General features: G+C 36.0%; 1 protein-coding gene across 35 annotated transcripts in view; it reads left to right on the plus strand.

Moving 5' to 3' along the window:
* The window catches only part of Sarm (sterile alpha and armadillo motif), a 374,264-nt gene that overhangs the window by 281,463 nt on the left and 72,274 nt on the right, over positions 1-20,527 (plus strand). For 3 of the 35 annotated variants that reach the window (XM_073980111.1, XM_073980116.1, XM_073980138.1), the window contains exon 1: positions 17,656-18,091. The exons of 22 other annotated variants lie outside the window; for them this stretch is intronic. The gene's annotated coding sequence lies outside the window, so the exon portion shown is untranslated. Of the gene's footprint in view, positions 1-17,651; positions 18,092-20,527 lie in introns of those variants that run through there. 10 more of the 35 variants (XM_073980110.1, XM_073980112.1, XM_073980140.1 and 7 more) reach the window with 5 other exon arrangements.

Consider the following 20,527-nt stretch of genomic DNA (forward strand, 5'->3'; position numbering starts at 1 on the left):
TGGCCGATAAAGACTGCGGTCATTTTTTGATCGTTATATGTAAAATCACTTTACCTTAACCTATCTAATGACGTAGGAAGCATTGGAATGCCAGATGTAAAATTTGCGATTAGACCTAAATTGATAGTAAAAAGTATTTTCTTATCAACATTTTAATGTAATGTTTTGAACAATTGAAATTTAATCTCATTTTTTCGGTAAATAATAAATATGTAAAAACAAATAGCCTGCAAGTCATTCTACAATACCTCGCAACTCTTTAAACTAAGGTCATATTTACATTAGGCAATTTTCCTTGCGGCAATTGTCAGTTTGATGGAGAGAGAGGTGAGGCATATGGTAACCCTTTACCTCTCAACACCCTCTCTCACCTACAAACTGACAATTGCCGCAAGGAAAATTGCCTAATGTAAATATGGACTAATTTTAAATATTTATTTTTGGGCAAACATTTGAAAATTTTATGTTTATTAACGAAAAAAAGGTATTAACACATTTCATTTCACCGAATCAATATTCTTTGTAAAACCAATGACGCCGATTTTGTTTTCGCTTTACGCCTTCAATACTGATTAGATAAGACTTTGTGTCAAACAAATTTCGCCCACAATTCCTGTTAATATGATTTCATTGCAAAAATTAACCGCACCGAAACGATTCAAATTTAAATAATGTGAAAATTAAACACAAATGTCTTTTTTTGGCACAATATTTTTTGTTTTGTTTGCCGTTTGTATTAGACACGTGCTAAATAATACATATTTGAATATTATTTCTATAGTGGCTCTGATTCTCATGAACAAAAAAAGAAACAATAAGTAAAATAACATCACTAATAATTGGCAAAGAAAAAGGACTAAGAAAAATACAATTTTAGTGTCTATTCGTGTTGGTAGAATAAACCAAATCAGCAAGTATTTTCAACTAACCTGACCGAAAGGACAGGGGAGGATTTTTATGGTATCAATGAGTGAGGGCACCTCAACAATTGCGATCTATTTATCGACACTATTTAGATAAGTTATACACAGCCGAAATACTCTGAAAATGTTTTTAGAATTTTTAACCAAGGCGAAAAGATATGATTTTGACTGACGCGGAACTCCAACTAATGGGCACTTTACACGATATGTTATTTTACATATGTGCTGTCAAATACCAAATACATTTGGTATATAAAAAGTTAGAACCCATATGTAAAAAAGTACCCATAAGGTATTCCAGCAAAAATTGGGTTAAATAATTAAAAAAAATACTTTCTGCATTCCTAGTAAGCATAAAAATAATGGGATATTTCTTAAAAATTTTACAAGGCAAAACTACTTTACTCCTTACTATATAATGAGTACGGTGGCACAGAGCGTGTGTGTCCGACTACAAATACGAGGGTTTTGTGTTCAACAATCACCGTCGGCACGCGAGTTTTTTATACCCTCAGCATTTATGCTAACGAGGGTATATACACTTTCATACGGACAAAATGTACCTCATGGAAATAATGGTTTTAGACCCCAAGTATGTTTGGCCGAAATGTGTTTCAGACGATTTGGAGTTGATTTAGCAATGTTCGTCCGTCTGTATGTCTGGATCGCTGGAGCGCACGATAACTCTCGAACGGTTCAACCGATTTGATCCAAAATTTGGATTTCGTAATATTTTGTCTAAACTTAGTTTCAGTTCGAAGGTGGGCTATATCGGTCCACTCCTTCCGGTACCTCCCCCGCAAATGTTAGAAATTGTGCGCACGATAACTCTTGAAGGAAGTAACAGATTTGGTCCATACTTTGCACATCGTGAAATTTCTACTAAACTTAGATAAGGTTCCAAAATAGACTCAGTCGGTCCACTCTTTCTGGTACCTCCCACACAAAATTTTGGATAAGTTCAGATTAGGACCAGTTCTCGAATCGCTTTGATTTTTGTTGCAACAGCTTGTATTCATTGCCCCTCATACGACGATACAAGTTTAATCAGGGGCAAGTCTATACTTCCTGAGATGCAAAAAGCCCCTATAACACCGTGTGTAGTGGATGGAGCGCAAGATAACTCTCGAACGGATCTGCCGATTCTTCCAGCTTAAATTCGAAGATAAGCCATATTGGTCCACTCCTTCAGGTATCTCCCCCACAAGAGTTCAAAAATGTTTGGAAAAATTGTGCGCATGATAACTCTTGAAGGGAGTGACCGATATCTACCAGATATAGATCAGGTTCGAATATGGACTATATTTGTTTACTCCTTCTGATACCTCTCACACACAATTTCGGATAAGTTCACTTTAAGACCTGCTCTCGAATCACTTTGATTTTTGTTGAAGCGATTTGCATTCGCTACCTCCATTACGATGGTAAAAGTTATTTTAGGGGCAAGTCCATATTTCTTAGGAAAACAGCCCGAAAGGTGTAAAAAATTCCTATGTCATCATCTATGGCTGTTGGACCGATTTGGTACAACATTTGGTCTTCGTCATATTATATCCGAACTTAGTTTCATGGGGCAATACCGGTCCACAACTTCCGGTACTTCTCCCCAATATTTAAAAAATTTCACTAAAATGCTAGGACGATATCACTTGAATGGCTCAACCAATTTGGTCCAAACTTTGGATCTCCTAATATTTTGTCAAAATTTAGTTTAAGTTCTAAAATGGCCCATGTCGGTCCTCCCTAAGGGTACCTCCCCCACAAAGATTCAACATTTGTGTCTTAGTGCAGTTAATTCCTAATCCACATTTTGTTGGCAAGTTCAAATGTCCAAAAAAGAGCCACAAAATTCTGAAGAGACCTTAAATACATTTGATCTGTCCGTAGGTGAAAGTTTTACTTCACATTGGCTGAGGGTATATATCTGTCGGCAAAGCCGACTCACACTTTTTTACTTGTTGTATAACCAGAAACTATGTCCATATATACATTAGGCAAGTTTCATTGCGGCAATTACAGTTTGTCGGTACCATATGCCTCAGAAAAAATTGTATTGTTTTAATCAGAACCACGAAAAATGTACTGGCAAAGTATCGATAGTCCGACTATCTTTTTGAATGCTGTCGTAAAACAAAGGTTACGTCTGACTCCAACACAAGTTATTTAGATTATCTGTCGCGAATTTTTTTTAAGATATAATTACTTCTGAGTCCGATATAAACAAATCTTTACGACAATGATCAAAACGATAGTCCGATTATCTGTAGTTCGCCAGCTCCACCGAGAGTTCGTCTTCAACTGCACTTTTGCAAAAAAAGTGAGACTTTCTGTGGGAGGTACCCGAAGGAGTGGACCGATATAGTCCATATTCTAACTCAAGTTTTGAGTTACCGACCAAAATCGGTAAAATTAAAATGCATATTATTTCATTAATGTCCGATATTTTTCGGTAAGTAAACGACAAAAAAAAAGTGCAATAGTCGTAAAGTTCTACCGATAGCAAGATTGCTGTAAACTTTTATTTGAACTTTCCATTCATAATTTTTTACCGATTTTTGTAGGTAACTCAAAAAGTGAGTTAGAGAATCGCACTACTGATCTATGTCTGGAAGAAATATTACGAGTAAAAGCTTTTGGACCAAATTGGTTTATTCGCTGGAGAATTATCCTGGGCCGAACTTTTTATACCTTCCACCACCACTGTAAATGTGAAGTAAATGTAAACAATTAGTAACTACAGTAGTAACTATTAGTAACATCAGTAGAACTATTAGTAACTATAGTAATTCCTTGGAGGAGAATAATATCTTAACTATATAAAGACCTATACCGACAAATTTCAGGTGGAAAGTTTTATACCCCCAACGAAGACTAAATACCAAAATTTCAGCCATTTCAGTGGTATATTGGGGCCACAACCTTCAAAATACCGAAAATTGGAAGGTTCTACTTGGACCTATACCTACAAATTTCAGGTGAAAATTTTATACCCCCAACAAAGACTAAATACCAAATTTCGGCCATTGTAAGGGGAATATTGGGGCCACAACCTTCAAAATACCGAATGTCGTAAGGTACCGTTCTACGCTATACGAAGACGTGAACCTATACTGACAAATTTCAGGTGGAAGGTTCTATACCCCCAGGGAGACTAAATACTAAATTTCAGCAATTTCGGGGGGATATTGAGGCCACAACCTTCAAAAAAAAGAAAACAGGGAGGTACCGTTCTATGGGGGCCATAAAACGACGTGGACCTATACCGACTGATAAATTCCGGTGGAAAGTTTTATACCACCAACGACTTCTAAGTACCAAATACAGTCATTCCGGTGGGATAATTAGGCTAAAACCTTCAAGATATTCAAAATCGGGAGGAACCGTTCTATGGGGGCTATATCAAAACGTAGTCCGATATAGCCCATTTTCAATATCAAACAGCCTAGGAGTAATAGAAACTTCTATACAACAAGTAAACAAGTATCAGTCGGCTTTGCGGACGGAGATATACCCTCAGGATTGAATGACTTTTTTCACAAAAAAATTTTATGTATTTAGGGGGGTTTTCAAAATTTTGGGCGTATGAACCGACAAAAGTATGGATAGGATTAAAGCTCAAAAATTTGCGATAGATAGAGCTTTTTTCTCACACTAGCGTACGAAAAACATAACATCGCCTCGAACAGACTTTTAACCACACAAAAATGTTGAACATTTGTGTGGGTGGTACCACAAGGATTGGACAAATAGGGCCAAAATTTGAACATAAACTAAGTTTCGACAATATTTAGAGATCCACAGTTTGGACCAAATCGATTGCTACGTGGTGGGGGAGGTACCGGAAGGAGTGGACCTATAAGTACCACCTTCGAATTTCATCTAATATTAGAAGAAATATTACAATATCCAAGACGAACGTAGTATTCGATTCGAGCTCTGCAGCCACTACATATGGTGCCATAGGGGTTTTTTTACAACTTTCAGGCTGTGTTCTCAAGAAGTATGGACTTGCCCCTGAAAAAAACTTTTACTATCGTAATTGAGGCAGCGAATGCAAGTTGCTTCAACAAAAACTAAAGTGATTCGAGAGCAGGTCTTAAAGTGAATTTATCCAAAATTGTGTGTGGGAGGAACCGGATGGATTGGACAAATATAATCCATATTTAAACCTGATCTATATCTCGTAGATATATTAGGATGTGCAAAGTATGGACCAAATCGGTCACTCCCATCAAGAGTTATCGTGCGCACAATTTTTCCGAACATTTTTCAACTTTTGTGGGGGAGGTAGCTGAAGGAGTGGACAGATATGGCTTATCTTCGAACTTAAACTAAGTTTGCGCAAAATATTGCAAAGGCCACATTTTGGGCCGAATCGGCAGATCGAGAGTTATCTTGCGCTCCAACCCCTACACACGGTGTCATAGGGGTTTTTTGTAACTTTCAGGCTATTTTCTCAGGAAGTATGGACTTACCCCTGATGAAACTTATACCGTCGTATGAGTTTGTGTGGGATGTACCCGAAATAGTGGACCGATTGAATCAATTTTGGAACCTCATCTAAGTTTAGTAGAAATTTCACGATGTGCAAAGTATGGGTCAAATCGGTTACTTCCTTCAAGAGTTATCGTGCGCACAAATTTTCCGCACATTTCCGAACTTTTGTGTGGGAGGTACCGGAAGGAGTGGACCGATATAACGCATCTTCGAACTTAAACTAAGTTTGGACAAAATATTACGAAAGCCAAATTTTGGACCGAATCGGTTGATCCGTTCGAGAGTTATCGTGCGCTCCAGTCAGACAGACAGACGGACGGACATGGCTAAATCAACTCCAAATTGTCTGAAACATATTTCGTCCAAACATACTTGGGGTCTAAAACCATTATTTCGATGAGGCACATTTTGCCCGTATGAAAGTGGATATACCCTCGTTAGCATAAATGCTGAGGGTATAAAAATATAAAGCTCTACCTTATGGCGAGCTGTATCTTGATTTCAACAGACGGGCAGACGGACGGAAATACATACAGGCATCGCTACTTCGGCTTAGAATTTTATGCTGATCAAAAATATATATAATTTATAGGGTCTCCAACGAATATTTCAATGTGTGACAAACGGAATGGCAAATTTAATTATACCCTCCAAATTATGGTGGAGGAGGGTATAGGTACCCGATATGGTCCATCTTCAAACCTTCAAATTTGGACAAAGTATTACGAGTACCAGAAGATGGATTGTTCGAGAGTTATCGTGTGCTCCAGCTAACCACACTGACAGGCAGGCTTCTTGTAATATATTTTCCAGACATAGATTAGCTTCGAATATGAACTATATCGGTCCATATCATCATAATTTACCACATCAAATCTCAAACCTTTTAACAAAAGTACAGTTCCGGTAAGGGGATGGAAAGTCTATACATCTAGAAACAATTGCCCAATAGCTCCGAAAAAGGAAAAACCGTCAAACACCAATTAAAATGTTCGTGTATTTCTTTTTGTTTTGGGAAATGCGGTTTGAGGGATTTTTGTTGAGAATTTTATTGGTCCAAACCGGGACTGAAAAATACAAGGACCATGGTTGTGTTCTGTCTGCCGCAACCGTATCAACCACAGGTTAGTATCGATGCGGTGCAACAGATGCATTGATTGTTTGCACCTAAGGGGCTATTCCGGCTTAGCCCGGGTTAGTGACTACAACAACAGAGATTACGTTGATTCGTGCTTCACTGTCATCTTCAGAATATGAGACGTCTATTCAGTCTCCGACACAATGGTACAATTTTTTCGGGGGCAAATTCATACTTCCTGAGATAATGGCCTAAAAGCTCCAAGAAATCTTGACGGCACCAACTAAAGTGGCAAATCCGCAAACTAACTCTCACAAGGAGTTTCTGATTGGTCCAAACTTTGCATATTGTATTATTTTATCTAGTCATGTAGTAGCATGGAATATGGACTATATCAGGTCCGTCCTTTGGGTACCTCCCACACAACATTTGAAAAAGTGCAGTTTAACAGCTCATCTCGGATCATTTTGATTTTTTTCAAAAATTTCTTGCTGCTGACCCTGCTACGACAGAACAAGTCCATACTTCCTGCCGGCCCCAACTAAACTGGGCAGTACTTAACCTTATCCTTACAGCCTCGAATTATGTCAGAATATCGACTACATCGGACCACTCTTTCGGATGTATTGTCGGATGTATCTTTAGATTCGAGGCTGAGGATATATTTCTGTCGGCACAGCTGACTGATACTTTCTTATTTCTTTGTAACGCTGTTTGATATTTACCTACTGACCTATATATGTAGTGTTATGGATCAAATATATTCTTTCGCATTGTATAAAAAAAAAACAAAACAAGTAAAACGTGTATATGCCATTTAAATAAATATGTAAATATTATACCTATGTAAACAACGGGTTTTTTCTAAAATGATAACAATCTTTCTCTTTGTGCCAATGGACCCCAGACTATTTTCATTATCTTGAAGCTGATAATGACGTTCATCGCTATCATCATCATCATCACTTGTTGTCAGAAATCACGACTGTTTTTAAAAATAAAATAATAATTCTGTTATACGATGAATGCCGCACATATTTTGTGCTAAAACTAAAAACGATGATTCATAAAATTTGCAACAAAAAGGCGCTCACAATATAAAATCACAATAAATGTAAAATATATACCAAAGTCTGTATGAGTGTGTGTGTGTTCTTCTACATTCATGATTGAAAACAAGCGGCCGATAGAAAAACAGCTAAAACAGCATGGCAAATGTCATTTGTTGTGTCAAATAAATAGGTGACGTTAAGTGATGGACTGGGAGTTGTTGTTGTGTATTTTTGTTGTTTTCAAATTTAATGAATTAACACTGAACAAAAATACCGGCAAATCTGCGTGGGGGTGGACTTAACATTTTGCCATTGCTTGTGTTTTTTTTTTGCAAATTTATTGTATATGTTTCAGGAAAAACAAAAACGAATACAATTATTACCAACCGATAAGGTAATAAGGAGAATAGATTATTATAGTCGTGTGTTGTTGTTAATTTTTTTTTAGAAAATGGTTGACAAATCAGTTTTTTTCAGTTATATTAAAAATATAAATTGAAGTCATCCAACCATTCATGGCGACGATTGTGTTGATTTCATTATTATTTCTTGAGAACTAATAAAATCAAATTTTATATGGAACTTGTAGTTAAGTTCAATATGGACTTATGAAGAAATTGATTAATTTTCCATATAAATGAACAGCAAAAATTAAGATGTTCTCTTCGATATTGAGTGGTGATATAGAGGTTGACGAAACAAGAAGGAAACCAATTTCATAAAAAAATGGGAAATATTTTCATGTTTTTTTCGGCAAAACTAATACTAAAATTTTCCTGATATATAATGTAAATAGAGACTTCATTTCTTTGGTGACCTATAGTTAAATTTGACGAAGAATATTTTTGTCTTTGACATCGTCCCACTAAAGTTATGTTTTGTAGGGCAATTTTGAATAAACTCACATGAAATGCGAATTTGATGGGGTTATATTAAGTTCGTCATTCCTTTTGTAACTACTCGAAATAATCATTGTAGACCCCACAAACTATATATTCTTGATCAGCGTGCAATTCTACATCGATATAGCCATGTCCGTCCGTCAGTGGAAATCACTCTAGCGTCCGAGCGGATTGACGTAGGTGGATGAAATTTTTGGGAAAATCTATTATATGTACGTAGGACTTTTGGTATTGAAAGCGGTCTATGTAGGTCCACGCTTTCGTATAGCCCCCATACAAAATGACGCGTGACGCGTCGTCGTTTTAAGGGATTTTTAAGATATTTGTCCCATTTTACCACCGAATTGGTTGTAATTTGGTATTTTGTGTCTCAAGAGGCCAAAAAACATTCCTACCAAAGTTGGTTTATATAGGTCCACGTTTTGGTATTACCCAATACTCGTATAACGCCCCATATAAAGTACGCGTCTTTTTAATATATTTTGAATATATTAGTCCCATTTGACAACAGAATCGGTTGTAACTTTGTATTTTGTGTTTCCAGAGGCTAAGAAACATTTCTACCACAAAATGTTTATATAGGCCCACGTTTTGATATAGCCCCATAGGACGATATCTCCCGATTTTCGGTATTTTGATGGTTTTGGCCTCATTATCACACCGAGATGGCTGAAATTTGGTATTTAGTCTTAGTTGGGGTATAAAACTTTCCCCAGAAATTTGTAGGTATAGGTCCACGCAATCATATAGCCCCCATAGAACGGTACCTTCCGATTTTCGGTATTATGAAGGTTGTGGCCACATTAATCCAACGAAATGGCTGCAATTTGTGGTGGAGGGTATAAAATGTTCGGCCCGACCGAACTTAACGCTTTTCCTACTTGTTATCTTTTGCATCTTCCTGGCGTTTACATAAATGAAGTTTTAAACTATTTTGAAGATCCGCATAAGGGTGAATTATACCATCAGCATTAATGCTAACGAGGGTACATACACTTTCATACGGGCAAAATGTGCCTCGTCGAAATAATGGTTTTAGACAAGTTGGAGTTGATTTAGCCATGTCCGTCGGTCCGTCTGGCTGGAGCGCACGATAACTCTCGAACGGATCAACCGATTCGGTCCAAAATTTGGCTTTCGTAATATTTTGTCCAAACTTAGTTCAAGTTCGAAGATGGGTTACATAGGTCCACTACTTCCGGTACCTCCACCACAAAAGTTCGAAAATGTTCGGAAAAATTCTTCGCACGATAGCTCTTGAAGGGAGTAACCGATTTTGTCCATACTTTGCACAGCGTGAAGTTGTTACCAGACTTAGATGAGGTTCTAATATGGACTTAATCGGTCCACTCCGTCTGATACCTCCCACACAAAATTTCGAAAAACAAAACAGTTTTGGACCTGCTCTCAGATCGCTTTAATTTTTGTTGTAACAACTTGTATTCACTGCCTCCCATACGACGATACAAGTTTCATCAGGCGCAAGTCCATACTTCCTGAGAAAATGACCTGAAAGCTGTAAAAACCCGCTATGGCACCATGTGTAGTGGATGGAGCGTACAGTAACTATCGAACGGATAAGCCGAATCAATCCAAAATTTGGCGTTCGTAATATCTTGCGGAAACTTTAATCAAGTTCCAAGATGGTCTATATCGGTCCACTTCTATGTGTACCTCCCCACGAAAGTTCAAAACTTTTCGTTAAAATCGTGCGCACGATAACTTTCGAAGGCAGTAACCGATTTGCTCCATAATTTTCACATCGTAATAATTCTACGAGACAAAGATTTGGTTAGAATATGGGCTATATATGTCAACTCCTTCGGGTACCTCCCACACAAAATTTCGGAAAAGTGCAGTTTAGGATCTCCTCCCGAATCGTTTTGAGTTTTCTTGCAACAGGTTGCCCTCAAGGCCCCTATTGCCATGGTACAAGTTTTTTAAGTAGCATGCTTCTTGAGAAAATGACTCGGGAGCTGTAAAAAGACCCCTACGGCCAGCAAGCACCACCTTCGAATTTCACAACCAGCCACGTGCACTACAACTCTCGAACGGAATACTGCGTTGCATTTCGTAATATTTCTTCGAATGTTAGATGAAATTAGAAGGTGGTGCTCATAGGTTCACTCCTTCCGGTACCTCCCCCACAAAAGGTCAAAAATATTCGCTTTAATGGTAGGGGCGATATTTCACAAACGGAGCAACCGACAAACTTTGGATCTCGAAATATTTTTTCCAAATTTAATTTATGTTCAAAGTGAGTCCTATCGGTCCAAACTTGGGGTACCACCCACACAAAAGATAAAAATTTTTGTTTAAGTGCGGTTAACGGTCTGTTCGAGGCAATTTTTACCGAAGGTACTCCTAGTGGCCCTGTTTACAGAAATAATATGGTTTTTGTGGGAAAGTCCATGTTTCCTGATATAATGGTCCAAAAGCTCTAAATTATATGGTGACCAACTGAAATGAGTGGTGAGCGTGATATATAAGGAAGAGAATGACTCCCAAAATAAGTCCTACTTCTAAAATGGGCTATTTCGATCCATTCCTTTAGGTACCTCCCCCGTAAAATTTTGAGCTTTAAACCAAATCCATGTTAGAACAAACAAAGTAAAGTAAATACTACAACAGATACAACTCAACAACAACCATATAGAAAAATATTTTTGTTTGTAATGTTAGTGTCACCGGTATATGTAAACAAAATAAGGAAATGTCTATAAATTATTGGAACTTAAGAAATTAATAATTGTTCACATTTGATTGAATATTTTGGAAAACATGAATGAAAATTCGTTACATTTTCAATTTGAATGTTTCCAAATCATTCCACTAAATGCATAATTTCTCACCGATAATAGAATTCTTGCAAAAATGTTTGGGATCGCTGTAAATTCATTGAAAAAGGAGAAGGTTTGTGAAATCAAAGAAGCACATGTTTATTAGGGCTTTATTTTTTCATATTTAAGAAAATATCATACATATTAACAAATGTTTTGCCGCATCTTTAAGTGGTGTTTTAGTGTGCGGCATGTCTTTCGGACTTGGGGGAGGTTACATGCCATTGATATAAAGAACTCTTTATGGGAAATAGTTTTTTTCGGAATGATATATTTTTTTCCTCAAAAAATATATACCCCTAATGAACATCGAAAATGGAAATAAATGTTTTAAGTGTATGGAATTTGACACTAACGTTACAGCCCAGTTCAGTCAGCTTATATCGTTCATGATCCAAATCCATATTTTTGTCGGAAAATTGATACGCCCAAAATTCTGAAAACCTTCTAAATATATAAGCTTTTTGCCATGCCGTTCCCCATATTAATTATAGCCGTCTTACACAAATTAACATTTTTTATTTAATTTAAATATATAAGTATTTATAAGATTTTTATGAAAACCAAAGGAGTATTTTTTAATTAAAAAAAAGTGTAAAAAATTTGTTTATTTTTTTTTTTTTTTTTGTATTTTTATGGTTTGTTTTGGAACTTGGCCTTAAATTCCTCTGCAGCTACTAGACCGAACTTGAATGTATTGAAAAGATGATTGTGTTATCTGTCGAACAAAAAATATGAAAATATCTCTATCCGTTCAAAAATTACAAAATTTTGACAAGAAAAAATCTATTCTGAAACACTGTGTGGCGTAGGGAAACAAAACTAGAGAGCATGGAATGGCCCTAAACGGATTTAATGTGGTTACACTCAGGATTTATTTGGGTCCCGATCAATTTTTCACCTTCATTCACATACCTTAAAACAGGCTTTGATGAATTAAAAATAGACCAGCCCACTGTAACAATACTCTCTCTCACACTCACATTGAATAATTGTTGACATTTTAAACCAAAGGTGGCTTAAAAACCTTTTTCAATGAAAATCTTTTAGGTACAATAAACTTTTACAATTTAATAATTATAATAGTTGTTCCTTCAGATACATACATATGGATATTTCCATCTATTTTCATCCATGATCTGTAAATACACCACACTAACAGTACTTCAGTAATTTAAAAGCAAAATACAAAGTAATTGGCAATACAACAAATGGAATAAATTAAATAAAAATGTTTGTATATTACACTCAAAATACCAACAACTACAACAGCAATATCTGCTACAGAAGCTGTTATATATTAGAATGCTTTTAGCAAAACAACAACAAAAGCAAATCAATTAAACAAAAGTCACGTTTAGTTGCACAGCACGGAGGACAGGGGAAAATTTGCAATGCACTGATCATGGCAAAATGCTCATAAAATTTTTTAATTATTTCAATTTTTGCCAAAAAATATACTTTTATGTTAATTTTGATTCTGACATGCCTTGATTTTGTGTGTTCCTTGTTTTTTGAAGAATTTTCGTTTTCTAGGAGGCAGCACAAAAGAAAATTTTTGGCGTGGAAAACAAACAAATGACAGTTCTTAGAATTTCTACTTAAGTCATAACGTGAATATTTGAATTTGCCTTTGTTTTTTTTGCTTTTTGTGTTATTTTCCCACAATTTTCTCTGCGGGTTTGTTCAACAAATGGCATGGCATTTATTTAAATAAGATAACAACAAAAGCAAAATGTTTTCATTTTCTGCTAGTCATAGACGTTGGTTGTTGTTGTGCTTTATTTTTGTTGTTGCGAGCTTTTGTTTTTTTGCGATAAACAACGTTTATTTTTTTCAGTTAAAAGAGTCTTAACGTTTTTCGACCCTTTCGGGTGAGAACCCCGTAAATAAGTTACCAGAAGAGATTGATAGTTGATTGGTGCACAAAGAGAGAGAGAGAAAGGGAGTGAGAATAGAAAATACGATGATAAAGTATTTGATCAAATCGAAAGTGTTTTACCCTACACCTTTTAAAATAAACAGCAAGTCTATATAGAGACGACCTACTATAGGTCTGCTAAACATAGGGGATCTTTTCTAGGTCATCTCTACAAAGAGACCTTCTAAAGGAAGGAGGAACACTAGGTCTTTTATAGGAACGACACACTCCATAGATAGTTTAAAGGTAGAAGATCTTCGAAAGGTATTGTATAAGGCCTTTTACCTCTCCTCTAAAGGCAAAAGGCCTTCAATACATCTTCTATAGCACTTTTATAGGTAGAATAACACTTATAGAACTTCTGCAGGTAGATGTCCCTCTATAGGTTTTTTCTTCATAGGAGACCTTCTATAGGACTTCTCCACATAGAAGACATTCTATAAGTCTTTTCTACGTAGAACGCCCTACAAAGGTCTTCTCTACATAGAATATATTCTATAAATCTTCTCTACCCTTCTTTCTATAAGACCTTATATATGTCTTCTCTACATAAAATACCTTCTATAGGACTGTTTCTACATTGAATATAGGATTTCTCTACATATATATAGGACTTCTCTACATAGAAGACCTTCTATAGGTCTTCTCTACATAGAGGACCTTCTATAGGTCTTCTCTATATAGAAGACCTTCAATAGGTCTTCTCTACATAGAAGACCTTCAATAGGTCTTCTCTACATAGAAGACCTTCTATAGGTCTTCTCTACATAGAAGACCTTCTATAGGTCTTCTCTACCTAGAAGATCTTCTATAGGTCTTATCAAGATAGAAGACTTTCTATTGGCCTTCTCTTCACAGAAAACCATCTATAGATCTTCTCTACATAGAAGACCTTCTATAGGTCTTCTCTACATAGAATACCTTCTACAGGTCTTCACTTCATAAAAGTCCTTCTAAAGGACTTCTCTACATATAAAAACTTTTATAGGTCTTCTCTACATAGAAGACCTTCTATGGGGCTGTTTCTGCATAGAATATAGGATTTCTCTACATATATATATAGGACTTCTCTACATAGAAGACCTTCTATAGATCTTTTCTACATAGATTACCTTCTATAGGTCTTCTCTACCTAGAAGACCTTCTATAGGTCCTCTCTACATAGAAGCCCTTCTGTAGGTCTTCTCTAGATAGAAGACCTTCTATTGGCCTTATCTTCCTAAAAGACCTTCTAAAGGTCTTCACTACACAGAAAACCTTCTATAGATCTTCTCTTCACTCATAGAAAACCTTCTATGGGTCTTCTCTACATAAAAAACCTTCTATAGGTCTTCTCTTCATAATAGACCTTCTAAAGGTCTTCTCTACCTAGAAGACCTTCTATAGGTCCTCTCTACATAGAAGCCCTTCTGTAGGTCTTCTCTAGATAGAAGACCTTCTATTGGCCTTATCTTCCTAAAAGACCTTCTAAAGGTCTTCACTACACAGAAAACCTTTTATAGATCTTCTCTACATAGAAGACCTTCTATAGGTCTTCTCTACATAGAAAACCTTCAAAAGGTCTTCACTACACAGAAAACCTTCTATAGATCTTCTCCACATAGAAAACCTTCTAAAGGTCCTATCTACATAGAAAACCTTCTATAGGTCTTCTCTACATAGAAGACATTCTAAAGGTCTTCTCTACATAGAAAACCCCCTAAAGGTCCCATCTACATAGAAAACCTTCTATAGGTCTTCTCAACATAGAAGACCTTCTATATGTCTACTCTACATAGAAGACCTTATATAGATCTTCTCTACATAGAAGATCGTCTATAGGTCTTCTCTACATAAAATACCTTGTAAAGCTCTTCTTTACATAGAAACAGCTTGTAAAGCTCTTCTTTACATAGAAACAGCTTCTAAAGGTCTTCTTTACATAGAAAACCTTCTATAGGTCTTCTCTACATAGAAGACCTTCTATATGTCTACTCTACATAGAAGACCTTCTATAGATCTTCTCTACATAGAAGATCGTTTATAGGTCTTCTCTACATAAAATACCTTCTAAAGGCCTTCTCTACATAGAAACAGCTTCGATAGGTCTTCTCAACATAGAATACCTTCTATATGTCTACTCTACTTAGAAGACCTTCTATAGATCTTCTCTTCATAGAAGATCGTCTATAGGTCTTCTCTACATAAAATACTTTCTAAAGTTCTTCTCTATATAGAAGATCTTCTACAGATCTTTTCTACATAAAAGACCTTCTAAAAGTCTTCTCTACATAGAAAACGTTCTATAGAAGGCCTTCTATAGGTCTTCTCTACATAAAAGACCTTCTAAAGGTCTTCTCTACATAGAAAACCTTCTAAAGGATCTTCTCTACATAGAAGATCGTCTATAGGTCTTCTCTACATAAAATACCTTCTAAAGGCCTTCTCTACATAGAAACAGCTTCTAAAGGTCTTCTCTACATAGAACACCTTTGATAGGTCTTCTCTACATAGAATACCTTCTATATGTCTACTCTACTTAGAAGACCTTCTATAGATCTTCTTTTCATAGAAGATCGTCTATAGGTCTTCTCTACATAAAATACCTTCTAAAGGTCTTCTCTATATAGAAGATCTTCTACAGATCTTTTCTACATAAAAGTCCTTCTAAAAGTCTTCTCTACATAGAAAACCTTCTATAGAAGGCCTTCTATAGGTCTTCTCTACATAAAAGACCTTCTAAAGGTCTTCTCTACATAGAAAACTTTCTAAAGGTCTTCTCTACATAGAAAACCTTCTATAGAAGGCCTTCTATAGGTCTTCTCTACATAAAAGACCTTCTAAAGGTCTTCTCTACATAGAAAACCTTCTAAAGGTCTTCTCTACATAAAAGACCTTCTATAGGTCTTCTCTACATAAAATACCTTCTAAAGGTCTTATCTACATAGGAACAGCTTCTAAAGGTCTTCTCTGCATAGAAAACCTTCTACAGGTCTTCTCTGCATAGAAAACCTTCTACAGGTCTTCTCTATATAGAAGACCTTCTATATGCCTACTCTACATAGAAGACCTACTATAGATCTTCCCTACATAGAAAATCTTCTATAGGTCTTCTCTACATAAAAGACCTTCTAAAGGTCTTCTCTACGTAGAAAACCTTCTAAACGCCCGCTCTACATAGAAAACCTTCTATAAGTCTTCTCTACATAGAAGATCTTCTATATGTCTACTCTACATAGAAGACCTTCTGTAGATCTTCTCTACATAGAAGATCTTCTAAAGATCTTCTCTACATAAAAGACCTTCTAAAAGTCTTCTCTACATAGAAAACCTTCTATAGGTTTTTTCTACATAGAATACCTTCTACAGGTCTTCTCTGCATAGAAAACCTTCTACAGGTCTTCTCTATATAGAAGACCTTCTATATGCCTACTCTACATAGAAGACCTACTATAGATCTTCCCTATATAGAAGATTTTCTATAGGTCTTCTCTACATAAAAGACCTTCTAAAGGTCTTCTCTACATAGAAAACCTTCTAAAGGTCCTATCTACATAAAAGACCTTCTAAAGGTCTTCTCTTCAGAAGGTCCTATCAACATAAAAAACCTTCTCTAGATCTTCTCTACATAGAAGACCTTCTATAGATCTTCTCTACATAAAAGACCTTCTAAAAGTCTTTTCTACGTAGAACGCCCTGCAAAGGTCTTCCCTACATAGAATATATTCTATAAATCTTCTCTACCCTTCTTTCTATAAGACCTTATATATGTCTTCTCTACATAAAATACCTTCTATAGGACTGTTTCTACATAGAATATAGGATTTCTCTACATATATATAGGACTTCTCTACATAGAAGACCTTCTATAGGTCTTCTCTACATAGAGGACCTTCTATAGGTCTTCTCTACATAGAAAACCCTCTATAGGTCTTCTCTACATAGAATGAATACCTTCTATAGGTCTTTTCTACATAGAAGTCCTTATATAGGTCTTCTCTACATAGTAGTTCCTCTGACCTTCTATAGGTCTTCTGTACATAAAAGACCTTCTGTTAATCGTTTCCAAATAGAAGACCTTCTATGGGCCTACTGTGGATCTCCCCTAAAAAATAGACAGAATAAAACTTATGCGGCATGCAGGGCTTGTATTCATGGAATACCTTCTATGTATAGACGATCCATAGAGGGGCCAGTACAAAAGTAAAATTTAAATTCTTTATATAGGGTACTTCTGCACTCTGAGATCGTTCATTCGTTACTCTCAGTTTTAGTAATTATTGATTTGTTTTTATTTTTCTATTTTATTATTGTTCATTATATTTCTTCTTTCTGCTCTTGACAAGTGTTTTTTTGTTGGAACGTGTATATCTTGTGCCTGACACAGTGCCTTCTTATGGCGATTGTTTTTCTACTATTCTCTCTCGAAGTTCAGTGGGTGTGAGTATCTGTCTGATTTGTTGTTTCTTTTACATAGCTGGCTGGCTGGCTGATGATGATGGGTTGCTGAGCAACTGTAAGGCCAGAACCAAATCAAAACGATACTAAACGAACGAGCGAACGAACGTCTCAAGCATAGAACGCCGGAATAGTGGTTTTGTGCGCGCTTTAAATAATAAAAACAAATATAATTTCAAAGAAATAAATCTAAACGAAAAAAAATATTTGCAAAATAATAAAATTAATAATACAAAATAATTTAAAAGAAAAGAAAGAGGAATATCCTTTTAACGAAAATATAGTTGTCACAACGAAAAGCCTTAACAAAGAAAAAAAGAAGTGTACACAACGAATAAATTAATTATCTAAAATAAATAAGGAAATAAAACGAGCGAAAAAGAATATATTTTTAATTGAAAAAAGTTTTCAACGAAGTTCTACCAAAATACTAAATCAAAGGTATTACACCAAAGGAAAATCAAAACTTAATTGGAGACAATAATTCAATTGGGTTTAATAATTTTCCCCCGACCCATCAAAGATCGACAAGCCATAAAAAATAAACCAACAAAAGACCAGAAGTAGACTTAACGTTCATCGTCAATCACCAACATCATCATCGTGTAAAAATAGAAACTTTGTATCATTCCATTCGTACAGTCGTAAAATTTAATTCGCAATCACTTAATGTTGCTGCTAGAGTAGAGTCGTTGCCTTCTTAGCCACCATCGCGACCATTGTATTTGACGTTTTGTTTTCCTTTGAACTACATACATGTTTATACAAACGACAACATGACGACATGTTCAATAAATGTTGTAGCAGTAGTTAGTTAAAGAATGCTTGCTGGTAGCTCTCTACATGATATAAGTACATAAATTTGTATGCATGTATTTATATATTATGTTTGAAACTCTATTAACGGTATTCAGCGTATCTTTTTTGTCGTCACAATCACGATATGCGGTAACATTTTATTTCAATAACATTCAATGACGATGGCTGGCCAACGTCAGTAAAGAAATGCTTTATTATTGACACGCTCAACACCACTTTGTAAAGTGAGCCGATATATTGTTGTGGTCCATACATTCACAAAAGATTGATATATTTTTGCAGGTAATATAAGTATGGAAATGAATGATAAGTATGAATAAGTGCATCCACCTAAAAAACTAAAGTGCTATGGTTGGACGGGCAGATGCTCTAAACCAATACCTCTGGACAACGATTTTCGGATTTTCTCCCTAACTTCGATATGTAGAAGACTTTCTGTAGACAGAAGGCAGACGGCCTTCTATAGATCTTTTACAGGTAGAAGACCTTATGTTGGCATCATGCAGGTAGAAAGTCTTCAATAGATTTCATTGAGGTAGAAATCCTTCTATAGAATGCGCTATAATCGAACGGTGCCTAGTATATGATATCCTAATCCACTAATTCTTGACTAATTTGTCAGGGGTACAATTTATGAAAAAGTGAGAGTTCGTGGTCCCATTCACAGTCTTTAAACGGGTTCGATACTGAAAACTTTGCCACCAGCAGAAATGTGAAATCAACTTAACCATGTCCATCCGCTGTCTGTCTGTATAGGCCTTCTATAAACGGAAGACCTTATACAGGTAGAAGACCTTCCATATGTCTGCGACAGGTATATAAATCTTCTACAAATAGAATAACTTATATAGGTATTTTACAGGTAGAAGGCCTTCTATAAAGCTTCTACAGGTAGAATACTTATATAAGTGTTATACAGGTAGAAGACCGGATCGGTAATGTTTACCCACTAATCCTAAATAATGGTTTGTCAGGAGTACAACAGATGAAAAAGTGAGAGTTCGTGGCTCCATTCACAGTCTTTAATCGGGGTCGATACTGAAAACATTGTCACGATCAGATATGTGAAATCAACTTAACCAAATACTTCCGTTGCCTGTCTGCCTTCTGTAGATATTTGCTAGGTAGAATACTTTGTATAGGGCTTCAATATAAGAAGACCTTATATAAATAGAATACTTTCTATATATCTTCGACAGGTAGAGGACCTTCTATAAATCTTCTACAGGTAGAATAACTTATATAGGTATTATACAGGTAGAAGACCTTCTATAAATCTTCTATAGGTAGAATAACTTATATATGTCTACTACAGGTAGAAGACCTTCGATAAACAACTCTCTAATCGGATGTGCTTACACACTACTCCTAAATAATGGTGTCAGGAATACAAATTCTGAAAAAGTGAGAGATCATGGATCCATTTCCAAGTTTTTAATCGGGATAGTTGTAGTTGGATCGGAGTTCTATATAGCTAGCTAGCTAGATAGCCTTCTATAGGTCTGCTGTAGATACACAGAACGAAAAAGTCAATTCAAAATCAACACCATATGGTGTCAACATGAGCGCAAGCGTGTTCAATATTTTTTGAGAGTTCATGCCTCCATTCACAGCCTCTTATCGGGATCGATACTTGGTACTTTGTCACGACTAGAAATGTGGAATCAATCTAGCCATATCCGCCTGTTCGTCTGTCTACATGGCTTGTTAACATGGAAACTCTCGAACGGAGAAACCGATTTGTTCTAAACTTTGTTCTGTACCAAGATAACCATCTATAGGTCTGCTGTAGATGCACAGAGGCAAAAAGTCAATTCAAAATCAACACCGTATGGTATCAACATGAACACAAGCGTATTCAATATTTTTTTACCACGGCTGTTGTTTTTTTTATTCTGACTACTAATATTGTCAATATGAGCACATGCGTGCTCAATTTTTAATATTTCGACCACATAAGCTCACTTGGACCACGGTACGTTGTCAATTCTAAAAATCGTTGGCAACATCTCGTTGTCAAATTTTCAACGGATGTGGTCAGTTTGACCACGTATGGTG

Source organism: Musca autumnalis, unplaced genomic scaffold (assembly GCF_047663935.1).
Source record: "Musca autumnalis isolate F117 unplaced genomic scaffold, ASM4766393v1 scaffold_4, whole genome shotgun sequence".
Taxonomy (NCBI): Eukaryota; Metazoa; Arthropoda; class Insecta; order Diptera; family Muscidae; genus Musca; species Musca autumnalis.